Source organism: Cricetulus griseus, chromosome 4, assembly GCF_003668045.3.
Source record: "Cricetulus griseus strain 17A/GY chromosome 4, alternate assembly CriGri-PICRH-1.0, whole genome shotgun sequence".
Lineage (NCBI taxonomy): Eukaryota > Metazoa > Chordata > Mammalia > Rodentia > Cricetidae > Cricetulus > Cricetulus griseus.
This window is the reverse complement of record NC_048597.1, coordinates 7,684,502-7,697,169: the sequence shown is the minus strand read 5'-3', so window position 1 is coordinate 7,697,169 and position 12,668 is coordinate 7,684,502. Positions and strand designations below refer to the sequence as shown.

At 46.1% G+C, this 12,668-nt stretch overlaps 1 protein-coding gene across 2 annotated transcripts in view; it reads right to left on the bottom strand.

Annotated features, from left to right (window-relative positions):
• The window catches only part of Tiam1 (TIAM Rac1 associated GEF 1), a 342,013-nt gene that overhangs the window by 175,679 nt on the left and 153,666 nt on the right, over positions 1-12,668 (bottom strand). The window lies entirely within an intron of this gene.

Sequence of the window (12,668 nt, the reverse complement as noted above, 5' to 3'; positions counted from 1 at the left end):
AGGGTTTCTTCTCTAAGAAGTCTCTTCAAATGTCATTTTAATCCTAATTGACAGGCTGTTGTATGAATCTGTCTGGTACAAGGTGATGTCCCATTACTGTGTACAGAGCCCAATGCCCTAGTCAGGGTGATTAGCAGATCCACCACCTCATGCGTCGCACCGATTTGTCTGGCGGTTCTGAGGAATACATTGCATCAGTGACTCCCTTCTGACGCCCTAGATTCTTGAAGTCACTGTCGCTTTGCATGTACCCTCTGGCAAGGCTGTCGCTCCCTCCCCCATGGCCTCCTCCAGCCTCTAGCAACCACTTTCACTATCTGTTGTAGCTTGAATGAGGATGTCCCCTACATAGCTCCTGTATCCCAATACTCGGTCCCCATCTGGCGCACTGTCTGGGGAGGTGGCGCAGCATTGCTGGAAGAAGCGTAGCACAGGCGGGGGGGGGGGGTGCCTCTGAGAGATTAGCCTCATCCACTTCTAGCTCACTCTGTCTACTTCATGCTTTTCGCTAAGGGTTCCATGCCTCAGTTTCCCGATTCCACGCTTCTCCCTACCGTCACCACTCCCCAGCGACTGACTCTTTCCTCTCCAGAACTATAAGCCACGAACTCTTCCTTTCTGTAAGTTGCTTTGGTCATGGAATTTTACCACAGCAACAGAAAATTAAGTAATACAGGGAGGTTACGGAACCTTTGGGAGAGTGTTGGGGCAAATGTCACGGGGGGGGGGGGCACGCTTTGAAAGTTCATAGCCAGGTTCTACTTCCTGTTCACTTTATTTCCTATGTGTGGATAAAGATGTGATCGGCCTGCTGTCTGCTGTCATGCCTCACCCACCATCATAGAATCTAACCCTCTGGAACCATAATCCAAATAAATTATTTCTCCTGCAATGCTTTTGGTCACTGTGTTTGCTTCACAGCAATGGACAGCAACTAATACACTAACCTAAGAAGTGTGTCGTTTGCTCTTGAATCCCACAGAGACTCTCAGCTATTCTTTCTGAGATGACTTAATGTCTCCCTGGAATGAGAGAAAGGTGCTGCGGATGATCTCTGTCTGTTGTTCAATGCAGGGCTTCCCAGAAGATGGCTTGCTTGTTCTGAATGCCCCTGAAGCCACACTTAGGGCAGGCACCAGATGAACTTATGCTTGATTGGAGTCAGCTCCCACCCCCTTCCCTACTTCTTAGGCCTGCCTGAAAGTGGAGTTCCCTCTGGCTGCTTCTGGAGACCTCCCCAAGACTCCATGAAGTCCAATCTAAGCCATGCATGAGGATACAATTAGCACCTAACACCTGCTGTTATCATTTAGTGCCAGGAAATTTTCAAAAGACCAGGAAAGAAAGGCAGCTGATACAGGAAAAACCACTAACATCTGATCAGAGAAGCCTCCAAGCAGAGTGGACCTCAGAAGAATATCTCTTCCCATCAACACATGTGCTCCTAGAGCCGGAGGGCTGCCCAGGAAGAGACCAGCTGGAGCACCTACAACACATCAGACCAACATGTGGCAAGGAAGACACCCGCCGTCTTCAACTTGCCAGCATTTTAAGCGGAAGCTCGAAACTCATTGGGTTTTTCTCTCTCTCTTAAAAGGTCTTCCACATTTAGGAAAAGCATATATAAATGCAGTTATGAATCTGACCAAAGCCGTGGACTTGTGTATAAGTACACAGTAATTCTGAATCAAACAATAGTGCCCAGTAGAGGGAGCACTGACTAGTCCCCCCCAGTTTCTGAGATCAGAATCACCATGGGGATGAAGCTAACTGATCCACGTTACAGAAATAACCTCACAGTAATGAAAGTGGAGACACCCTTGTAAGATTCTTTTGAAACATGAAAGGCAGCAGCATCGAAGGTCTCTGCATTACCCCTGGATATTGATACAAGACCCAGCAAAATAAACATGATGGGAAAACGGCAGTGAGTCCATGAAGAAACATCCAGAAACAGCCAAACCTCTCTATTCCAAACCCTGTCAGTTACACTCATGTTCCAACATGAACACCTAGCGGGCTCTGGCAAGGCATGCATGTAATCCCAGCAGTTTAGAGTCAAAGGCTGGAGGATTGTGACTTCCAGCCAGCATGAGCTAGATAGCAAGTCTCTGTTCCACAAAAAAAAAAAAAAAAAAAAAAAAAAAAAGGAAAGAAAAACCATGTTAAAGTTTATTCATGCTTATTATTGCCAAAAATTACTCATCTCTGTTTCACACATTAGGTTTGTAAGCGATGACTTTTAACATCTCCATCCTGTTCAGTGACACGGTGTCATTTGTAAGTCACTGTCCTCTGAATTTCCATTTAAGGGTCTTCAGAACCAGCGTGCTCGGGAATCTAGCAAGCTTCACCCAAAATGTACCAATTGATGGAGGTAAGTCTACAGCCAAGATGCTGGCACCTGTAGGGACATTTACTTCCACCTTGACCAGCTCCAATAGAGAGCTGAAGGGGGCTCCCAAGTACAAAGCCAGAGGCAACTCACTCCAACTGGCTTGTTCCCTAGCAACGGTTATCAGCTGCAAAGGCTGGAGAGCAGTGACCACCTCCTCAAATTAAGTGATGTCCCACAACGGTATTAAGTAACACAGCCAAATTATCTGAACGTAAATACAGGGCCCACTCCACCAGAATGCTTGCAGCTCTAAATACGCATCTTGTCAATCCTGTAGAGCCACCACAGAAAGTGAGCCAGTCCCATGGAAAGATGTCCTATGGTTAGTTACAGACTGACTGTCAAAACAAATCATTTATATCTGAAAGCGGTTGAGGGCTAAATATGAATTCATGCCTCCCACTAAATCATCTGAGAATGTGCGTGGGAAAGGGGACGCATGGCCCAGCAGAGGCTTCCTCCTCTCTGAGAGACAGCCACGCTTCCTTCACCCTCAGGTAATGTCTCACAGTGTACAAACCAACTTAGAAACTCCTTACAGCATTTTCTCCATCTGCAAACTGAATACTTGATAAAGATGTAGGGCTTTTCTCATAAAATATAACGTCAGAGAAAAAGAGGCCAAGAAAACATTAATGGCCTTTAATGCCACCTCCAGAGTGTCCTGCAGGGACAGTGTGGGCAATTTCTTAAAATCGGAGGCTTCAATCTTCTCAATGATCAAATCACGGTGTCCAATTTACTCTTTTCCCTGTCCCCAATTGTATCTTCCAATTATATTTTTCTATGATTTGAAAACTTCATTTCCTGTCACTACCTCAATTTAGATTTCCTCACAGAAGAACAACTCTTACCACACCAAAATGAAAAGTTGCAAACCCGCCAGTGACCCACATACTAGTAACTGAAGCACTGGGGGGGGGACAGAAAATGGTGGCAGAAGATGCCAAGAGAAGCGGGGAAAATAGGCAGGAGCCCTTAGCACCAACCACAGTGAAACAGCCGGGGCCAGGTGCTGTGCAGCCCACACGCAAACCATGGGCCTGAACATTCCATGGGACTCCACGGGTGCTCTGCACCTTCCACGTGTGGTACATGCGGCTTGCGGGGGCAGAGCATCTGGGCTTTCCCAGGTGTGGGGTCTTTCAGACACCCTCTGCTTGGCAGCAACAAGCAATAATCACTGTCATTGGCACTGAGAGGAAGATAACACAGAATAACTGAAGGAAGATGATAAAGGCACAGGCTCCTCTCCAGGGAGTGGCGGAGTCTCCCATCTTCAGCACAGACTCTGGGGTTTCGGAATTTTCCTTTACACTGTGTGAAAATGTGTCACTGTGACTGGTTTAATAAAGAGCTGAATGCCCAACAGCTAGGCAGGAAGAGGTTAGGCGGGACTTCTGGGGACAGAGAGAGCTCAGGGAAGAAGAAAGGCGGAGTCTCCAGCCAGGTGTGGAAGAACAGGATGGGCAATACTGAGTAAAGGCAAAAGAATGCAGATTAAAAGATATGAATAAATTTAAATTACAAGAGCTAATAAGCCTAAGCTAAGGCTAAACTTTCATAATTAATAACAAATCTCTGTGTCATTATTTGTGAGCTGGTGACCCAAAGAAAAAGCCTCTACACTCTCGGAGAGGTTGTTTGGGAGAAGTCCCACTGGGGAGGGCACACCGGAAGAGGCCAAGGGCATGAAAGGCAACCACCCGCTCCAGTCCAGGCTGCACCAACAACCAGAAAAATGCAAGAGCAGACCACGCTGTTTCCCTATCAGTGAAACGAGACGGGGGAATGAATTGTGACAGGCAGGGAGGCATGGATTGATGGCGTTGCAGGGCACATGCCCAGATCATTTTCAGTCATGCAATAAGTCAAGACAGTATCTCAAGCAACTTCAGTGTTTGCAGCGTATTCATATAAATACCACGGCTTTGGCCATGAACAGGTGCAGTTCAGGCTCTAGGTGTGGGCTGGATGGGGGGGGCACAGGTAAGCAGATAAACAAAACGTGCCATATGCATTTGATAGAGTATTATTCCACCATTAAAAGGAAGGACGATCTCACAAGAACAACAACATGAATGGAGCTTAATTATCTTAAGAACAATACATAAGATGCAGAAGAACAAATATTATACCATTCCAGATAAACAGCGGTTAAATGAGAATGGCTCCCACAGACTCATCTGTTTGAAGGATGCTTGATCCCTGTCTGGTAGAACTATTCTGGGAAGGGTTACAAGGGGTGGCCTTGTTGGTGGGGGTGTGGCACTGGGGAATGAGTGGGCTTTGGACCTTTGAAAAGCTCACACCAGGTCCAATCCCTTGTTCTCTGGTTCCAACTTTGAAGTAAGGTGTATAAGCTCTCAGCTACTGCACCAGGGCCATGGCTGCTGGCCTGCTGCCATGTTCCCCACTAGGGTGGACATGGACTGCCCTCTGAAACTGTAGGTAAGCCCCCAATGAAACACTTTCTCTTATAAGTAGCTTTAATCATGACATCTCTTTATGATGTCTCTTCACAGCAATAGGACAGTAACTGAGACAAACAGTAATAGCCATACAACATTAAATATGTAACTCGTGGCATTGAATTATATATTTAAAACTATCAATTAGAACAGCGATGACTATGATAAACAGATTTAAGACTTTCATAATTTTATAATAAGTAAAAAACCCATGTGAGCCCGAATTTCAAAGATCAAGAAACCAGAATGGGTTGATCATAAAGGATCAGAGCAAGACAAATGACTTAAACCCAGACTACCAACTAGGAACATTGATTGCATGAGACATGCTGAGACCACACTCAGGTCCCTCTTAACAGCTGTGACCAGAGAGGCAATGGCACAGAGGAGCTGACAGGCAGCCGAAGTGACAGGGTGGGATCCCAGTCAGCCCCCCACCTGTGAAATGGTGTAAGGACAGCTTCTACGATGATGACTGGTCTCTTGATGACTTTCTAAATGAAAGCCACTACAAGAAAGGCTGTTCACCCATCTCGGTACCTGATCCTCGGGCAATTCAGCATGGACCTACTGGTGACCAGACCCATTTTACAGACAGAGATCAAAACACAGAAAGCCTCAGTGAACTGTCCAAACCCACCCAAAAGGAGGAGTTGGGTCTAAAATTTCAACCTACCCTTTGTGAAGCCAGACCCAGCTCTCCCCTGCATGTGGGCAACCAACCATCCTGCCATCGCGGACCCTGGCATCCTCATAGCTCACGTGCCTGCTTCTATCATCATCACCTTCTGTGCCATTATCCTCAGGCTCTAAGCAAACAGTCAGAGCACTTAGTGTGACCCCCAAAGCCTCTGCTTCCCCACGTGCACCTCATCCAACTCGACAGGTGGATGCTGGTGGATACACCAGCGTTTGCCACAAGCTCCATGGAACTACTCCCTGCCACATCTGACAGAGATGAGTGAAGAAGACATACAAGCTGAGCAGATCCAACGGGCAATCAGCAAAGAATATGAGCAGTCCACAGACAGGCAGTGTATGGAGGTGTTCCCTGGGCCCATTCACCAAAGCAAGGCTGCAAAGAGCTGGAATCTGGGCTGCAACAATGAATCTTTAGATGGATACTTTATACTGACCTATTTGCAACACCTGCCTCAAGGGCTGATTCTGTGTTTCTTATACAAAACAAGCAGAAGCTCACTCTATTCAATCCCCTCACATTGCCCCGAGCTTCTCAGTGAAATGAGGCAGGTAACCCACACCATTCCTGGTGAAAGTCCTAGGAGTCACCCATGCCAACTGCTGTGGGTAGACCCTTCCAGAAGGTTGACAGACATTTTACCACATCATCTGGACCACCAAAGCTCAGCCTCCATTCCCCCAGTGCCTGGTCACTAAAGGAGAGTCCTCACTAAGGACCCCAGGGGCTGGGGACTGTCAATATCTGAGCTTTCCTTTCTCAGCTGCAACACATCCACACATCCTGCTCAGGCTCGAGTTCTTGATTCATCTTGTCACCCCTCTCAACGCCGGGCACCTGGGAACTTTTGTTCTCTTTCTGCCACAGCTGAACTCAGCCCATTCAAGGACAACTGTAATCCTTACATGTGTAACTTTCCACTGGCAAAAAAGAGTCAGTTGCCTCCCCACCCTCCACAAAAATCTCAGGGAGCTGTTTACATACTGCCCATTTCTAGTCTGGTAGACACAAACTAGCATACACAAAAACTTACTGGCCCATGCCGTTGCAATAACCAAGAACAATCTCCTTGGCTTTTAGCATTAATCCGGGGTTCTGTTTCCATAAGGAATGCCACCAACTAGATCAGCCTCCCATGGAAACTTGTTCTTGCCTATGTATACACCTTGCCTATGACATTGAACTGTAGATCTTTTTTCAAAGACAATTCTACTATCACACTATAAACACTTTATAACTTGGCTGTATTTGTTCATTGATCCTGCCCACACACACGAAAGAATGAAAGCCCTACAAAGACAGCTACTCTTGACACTCCTGCTCACAGTCTTGTCTCTGATGCCTTGAGACGTGCTACATGACAGACCCTCAGTAAATGACTGATTCACCACCACCCGACAACCACACCACATCAGAAGCACAATCCAAAACACCCAAGCCTGAAGTCTCTCCTGTAACCACAGAGGCAACTTCTGTCTGAAAGAGAAATAGCAAGGATGGGAACAGGGACTAGGGCAAGAAATGAGCATCACAAGAGCAACACCTAAATACTCGGGGTCGCCAACATACATCGTAACATTCACGGAGCACTTAAGACAGAGCATGCTAAATCTTTGAAGAGCATAGTTTGGAAATAGAGGGGGGAAAAACCACTGGTAACTCCCAGGCACCATCATTACCAGGCATCCAAGCATCAGCTAGGCAGCTCCATCTTCCCAGGCCACATCCCGTATCTTAAGAGTCCTGACATCCAGAGATCTGCGAAATCCACATCTTTTTTTGTTGTTGTTTTGTTTTTTCCAAGACAGGGTTTCTCTGTGGCTTTGGGAGCCTGTCCTGGAACTAGCTCTTGTAGACCAGGCTGGCCCCGAACTCACAGAAATCCGCCTGCCTCTGCCTCTCGGGTGCTGGGATTAAAGGCATGCGCCACCAACGCCCAGCAAAATCCACATCTTGAAAGCTTAACTCCCCCCAAATGATGGTATTTGGAGATGGAGCAGTGGAATAATTTATGATTGTTGTCTTATGATCCATCTCTCATCTGTCCTCTCTACCAAGTGGAGACAGCACGTTTAGGAGGGAGCAGGCCTTCAACAGACATGGGTTCTGCTGCACCTTGACCTCGGACTCCTCAGATTCCCAAAGTGAAAGAAACAAAACTTTTGTTATTTATAAGCTACCTGCCCACCCATCTCATGGAACTTTAAACAGACTAGACCCCAATCCAAACAATCTTCACTTTGGAGTTCATGTCCTTAATGTCTCCTCATATTCTTCCTTCAGATTTTTATGAGTTGGGGAGACAGATGGTTCGGTAGTTAAAAACACATATGCCTCTTGCAGAAGACCTGAGTTTGGATCCTAGTATAAGACACGGACTTGTCTATCAGAAATAGCTAGTGTGTTAAGAGCTAATATTCTATAAACCTTCCCAATCTTGTCAAACACTTGTGGTACTTGCCTATTTGCCCAACTCCCCAAATCCCAGACTTTCCTAGGACATAACACGATTACATCTTTCCCCTTTGGACTGATCATGAATTAGCCAATCCCATCAGACTGTGAAGCTGAATTCCTACAATGGGGTGGGGTGAGACAGTCACCCCTTACCTTTATATAAAGATTAAGGGACCTTCCTGCACTGCCATGCTTGGTTTCCCACTTTGGGTCACCATGTATCCTTCTGCACAATCAATTTGCCTCGCCAAGCACTGTTTTGTGTCTCTTTGTATGACACCAATAATCTCTTTTCCAAGACACGGGGTGGGGTTGGGGGGGGTTGTTTGCCCGGGATGCAAATCCATCCAGTAGAGTGTGGAGATCTTTTCCCTTGAAGGAGACACATTCTGCATCTCTACTGGAATCCACCCAGGGTCTAGGGTGATCAACACTCCAGATTAATAATGACTGAAGAACAGAAAGTCTGTTGGCAACTTAGAGAAGGACTCAGGCAGGCATCACAGTGACTAGACAACTCCATGGGCAGAACAAGGTAAGAAAGGCTACAAGCACTGATGTCGTATTTCCTCAGTGGTTGGGACATCCAGAAGACTGCATGAGTATGACTGAGCTATGCTCTGGGCACAGAGTGAATTGGGAGCCCCAATCCAAAGTTCTATGGGTGTTGATGCAACCTCATACACCTCACTGGCAGTCCCTTTGACCTAGTTAGCGGTTTGTACCAACCTACTTTTATTGCCAAGAGTGCCAGACTTGAACACTATCCTGCAAGGGAATTACTCATAGGTGAGCAAAACAGTTGACTTGAAGTAAAAGAAACTTCTATTCTAGAAATTGGGGGTGCTGCTGAGGGTTAGGCCGCTAAAGGTCTATGCTATCTGGAAAGAACTCTAGGAAAAAATGAAAGAAAGAATAAAATTCCCCCTGGTGACCCCTTGGGACTCATGCTTAACCAGAGGAAGGATAATGAGATAATAAACAAACAAATAAACAAAAAACCCACAGGTAATAAAGTATTGTTATTTCATATGGCCCCCAAGCCAATCATTAAGCCTTCCAACTTCTGGCCTTGTCTGCCAACTCTCAATTGCACATGTTAGCAGAAAGAACTGTTTCTCAGGAAGACACTGATTATGCTATCTACCAGGGGGAAAGACCTGCGCCCCTTCAGTCCACGAAGACACAATAAAGAAATTGACCACTGTTGAGAAAGATCTTCAGCACCTTCCCTTTCCTCCTACCCACAGAAGAAAACCTTAGACTTTTATTTCCCTTCATGGAGGTTCCTCTGGATTAGAGGCAGATGGGTCGGTCAATGACCCTCTTTTTCCTTCTCTCCTCCATTCCTATTCCTAACCTGGGGATAGCCACTGAGACCTAGAGCTTGCCATTCTTGGAGGAGGGGATTCTTTTAAATGCTAATAACTGGTTCTTTCTTTTTTTGTTTTTTATTTGTTTTTTTTTGTTGTTTGTTTGTTTGTTTGTTTTTGGTTTTTTGAGACAGGTTTTCTCTATATTGCTTTGGAGCTTGTCCTAGAACTTGCTCTATAGATCAGGCTGGCCTCAAACTCACAGAGACCCCCCTGCCTCTGCCTAGTCCAAATGCTGGGACTAAAGGCATGGGCCACCAATGCCCAGGCATAAATCAGCCATTTTCTAACCAGCTGGTTTCTGGTTTCTAAGGTTTCCAGCTGACACAAAGGGTCAGAAGTCTGTCTGATCTCAGCCCACTCCACTGTGGGACATAATGGTACCAAGATCACTTTCTTTTACCCAGGTAATCCTGTTCTTGCTGCTGCTGCTGCTGCTGAAGGAAAAAGGGGTCACTGTCCATGTTTCATCTGTGAAACACAGGGACTTTGTGTTCTGATGGAAGATAGTAACTGTGGTTTGGATTCCAGCTTGGTGGTTGACTTCATCAAGATGAAGGCCATGTGACTTCCGGACCATCTTTGTTAAAGCAACCACTTATCATAAATCAAAATGGTGACACTCCTAAGACTTCCTGGTACCACCAAGCCCTCAGAAGATCACTGCACCCCTAGAATTTCCTGATAGGTAACTCTCTATCGTACTATACCCACTTTGCACCCGTTATGAATTAGCCAATCACATCAGATTGTGAGCTCCCACCAAGCTCCCACCAATAGAGTGATACACAGTCACCACCCAAGTGTAGGACAAAAGCGAAGTGAGCTGCACACCTTGTGCACTTGCCTGCCCAGGTCTGTTCCATGCGCACCTTTCTGAAAAGTAAGTGACCTTGCTGAGTTATTTTTGTGGGGCATCAGGAATACTCTTTTCCAATGCCAACTATGACAGATGGCTCACGATTGCCTATGACTACAGCTCCTGAAGATCCACTTCCCTCTTCTGACCTCAGTGGGCACCCCTACACACACTCACACTCACACACACACTCACACACACACACACACACACACACACACACACACACACACACACGTATGTACATAATGAAAAATAGTAAGTCCTTAAGACACTGAATTTGGGCTGGAGAGTTGGCTCAGCAGTTAAGAGCACCAGACACAGACACAGACACAGTGCACTTGCCCATAAAATAATACAATATATAAATTTAAAGAAAGAAAGAGAACAGAAACTAAATTTGTGTTCTATCCTTAAATGTCCCTCCCTCAATCTGCTCAGCCCTCTCTCACCCAGACCCCTTTGGCATAAACACCACACTGGTTAAATCTAACAACTTACTTCATTCACTCCTGAATCCAGACAGTTATCTATGGCTAAAAGAAACTCAGAGCCAAACAAAAAAACATAAAAGCACAGTCACGGTCTCTCTTTAAATTCATGATCATTAAACCATTAATGTCAAATATATCTTTAAGCATCATTAGCAATCACCTAGAAATTTCCAATCTATTGACCTACACGCTTATGAAAGTTTGACATTCTTTTTCCCAAATCTCCGGGAGTTTCTTCTCATCTCTTCTCTCTTCTGATGACCTTTGCCCCTACTTCCTAAAGAAACATGAAGCTTCTTCCACAAACGTGAAAGCCTGCATAGCCCCTGGCAAGGCTCTGTCTGCATCCACACACTCCAACTTCCTGTAGACATAGATAACAATCGTATCTATAGCCAGTTCCTCCACCTGAGACTCCTTCCCATTCTACGAAGACTCAATGAGTAATCCAGACACCTCTCCCCTCTCCTCAGTAAGGTCAAGTTATAAATATCCCGATCAGCTTGTTCTTGCTGTCTTGTTTGAGGTTGCTTGTTACCTGCTGAGCCCTATTCGCCCTTTGTCATCATCCCAACGCAACGGGGCTCCCACCTATCCCATGTCCTTTCCAAGAGAATGAATGACCTACAAATTGGCAAACCTAATGCTTCCTTCTCCATTTTCATCACACTTGACCCATCGTATGCATCTACAGTGGTGTGATTTCTGCACCAGCCAGGACATCTTGATCCTTCCATGGCACTGGATGCTTTTGTTGATTCCATCTATTCCCCATGTTGGACAGATCCAGAACTTGAAGCCTCAAGAAGACAAAGGTTCTCTCTCCTTTTCGATCTGTGCTCAGTTTCTCTCACTATGGGATAAACACAGACCTGCCTCCCAGATCCTCTGTCAGAGAAGGCCTTGTTGTCTCGTGTGAGGACTATGGAGAGTAGCCATCCTCTCTGTGGTAACTAAATCAGGAGGGGTAGAAGCCTCCAAAGAAGAACTCTGATAGGTGCTCCTAGCTGACTGACAGGTGGTCCTGTGGAGCAGTGTGATGTCTCTGCTCAGGCATGCTTCCTCTCCCTCCCCCTAAGAGGCTGATTCTCCTAAGAACTGTCTTCCTCCTAAAAGTCATCTTCTTACACGCAACCCTGAAAGACCCCAGCTGGCATCGGGCTATGAATGCCACCTCATCCTCACATCCTTACATCCACCATGGGGTGAGGACACTGCCATTCCACAAGACATACCACGTCCAAATCCAAGGGTGAGCTGATCCTTCCTTCAGGACATCTTCCCCGAAAACCTTCCCGGCTCAGTCAGGTAACTCAACCCTCCTAGAGGTTCAGGCTGGATGACAATGAGGAGCAGGTTGCATTTCTCTTTCACAGCCCATATCAAATTAGTCAGAAAATTGCATTGTGCCCTCTTTGCAGAAATGAGCAGATCTAAATGCCTGCTGTCAGGGGAACCTGGCCAGGATGCTCTCTACAGGATTCTAATAAAGCTTCCTCACATGGATCTCCATTTCTGCTCTGTTCTCTACAGCCCATTCTACGGAAGTCAGACGGAAATAAGGCCATGGGTCAGATCCACCCGCCCTCTGCTCAGGGGCAGGGACCTCAGCAGGACCTGCACAGCCCAGACCTCATCACTACTTCTCTGCCTTTGTTTCCTGTCCCTTGTGTTTTACCAGTGACGCCACACTTGGCCTGAACTTTCTGGACACACTCTTTCTTTCTAGAACATTCCTACATGCCTTCCATCTTTATTCAAGCAGCGCCTAAATTTCTTCCACCTTCCCCCAGAATGACCCATCTACCCAATACAGCTCTAGCTGGTCATCTTTTTAGTAGTATCTGCTACCTCTTTATACCCTAAATTGTTAAGATATGTTTTATTATACAGGATGAAGAAATAATCACCAGTAT